Raw genomic sequence first — 1,938 nt, forward strand, 5'->3', positions numbered from 1 at the left:
GGTTTGTTTTGCTTTTTTAAAAAATATGCTTTTTTTAATTTCAGAGAGGATGGGAGAGGGAGAGATATAGAAACAGCAATGATGAGAGAGAATCATTGAGTGGCTGCCTTCTGCACACCCCACACTGTGGATCAAGCCTGGAATCTGGGCAGGTGCCCTTGACCAGAATCTAACTGTGACCTCCTGGTTCATAGGTCAACACTCACCCACTGAGCTATGCTGGCTGGGCAACATTTGATATTCTTTAAAAGATACTCAGGACATAACATTTTCCCTTAATGGACTATAATTCAGAAAGAACGCGGATTACATTTATTTGGATTTTTAACTGTATCCACTGAACATGATTTTATTTATTGCATTTTTAGATCATAAACCACATAGAGCTAATTATCATTTCCACATTAATATTAGTGGGACAAAGAGTTAGACAAATGTTTTTTAAGTGTATATTGAATATGATTTTTATTCCCCTCAGTACCCTTCCTGCTTATCAGAATATCTTCCATATATCTTCTCTTATAATGGATTATAAATATAAATAATTCATGTGTGGTTTAAAATGCCTCACAGCCAGAGAAAGTAAATGGGTGTTTCCTAAACAATATTCCCCCATCCCACGCCTCAGAGGGAACCACTGCCATCATTTGATCTCTACTTGGAGTACATTTTTCTATGCATATAGAAATACATATACATTAATGGATACATTGGTCTATTTGTGAAATGGCTTATTTCTTTTTATATACAAATTTGGAATTACAGAATAATACTGATCTGGCACTTATGTTTTTCTCTTAAACTACATGCTTTTAAAATTATTTTCATTAAGGTGTGATTTAGAGAAAATAAAATTCATTCCTGTTAGTATACAGTTCTGAGTTTTGAGAACTGCATAGAGTGGGTAATCATCACAATTGAGATACCATGCCTAAAAATTCTTCTGTGTTCTGTTGTAGTCAACCCATTCTCTCTACCCCAACCCTGACAATGGCCTATTTATTTTCTGACCCCCAAATTTTGATAGCTGTAAGTTTTCATTTGGCATTTTCATTTTAATTTTGTTCTATTTTAATTTCTCTTGAGACTTCCTCTTTGACTTATGAATTAATTAGATTTGTGTGTAGTTTTCAAGTTCTTAGAGGTTTTACTGTTATCTTTCTATTATTGATTTCTAATTTTATTCCTTTATTGTCAGATAACATATCCTGTTTGATTTCACTTCTTTAAATTTGTTAAGGGTTGTTAAGGTTGGTGAATTGACTGATTCTATCTCTGGTAATTGTATTTGAGTTTACATTGTCTGATAATATAGGCACTCCCACATTCACTTGATCAGTGTTTGCATGGTATATTTTCATCCATCCTTTTACTTTCTAGTTATCCATATCACTATATTTGAAATGAGTTTCTTATAGACAACATACAGTTGGACTATTTTTTTATTTTTGTTGTTTTTTTACATTTATTCTGACCATCTCAGTCATTTGGTTATGTATTTAAGCCACTAATAATTAATGTAATTATTGATATGTTTTGACTTAGACCTACCACTTTATTATTTATTTTTTGTTTGTCCCCTCTGTTTTTCATTATCCTGTTTCCCCTTTCTTGCCTTCCTTTGGCTTTTTTGAATGGTTTTTAGTACTCCATTTTTCTTTTTCTATTGTGATTTTGAATATATCCCTTTGTATAACATTTTTGCTCTATGAGTTACAAACTATCTGCTTACTTTTCACAATCTATGTATTTAGAATCAGTACTTGATCACTTCAGTGGATATATAGAAACCTCACCTTAACAGGTCTTTTAACTCTCTCCCCTTATGCTATATTTGCTTTATGTATTAATGTCTTCCTTGACATCTAATCTACATAGATATCTACTATACCTACATTAGTGAAAGCTCCATCAGTCAATGTTATATTTTTCTGTGAT

The sequence above is a fragment of the Myotis davidii genome, unplaced genomic scaffold, assembly GCF_000327345.1.
Source record: "Myotis davidii unplaced genomic scaffold, ASM32734v1 scaffold3306, whole genome shotgun sequence".
Classification (NCBI taxonomy): Eukaryota; Metazoa; Chordata; class Mammalia; order Chiroptera; family Vespertilionidae; genus Myotis; species Myotis davidii.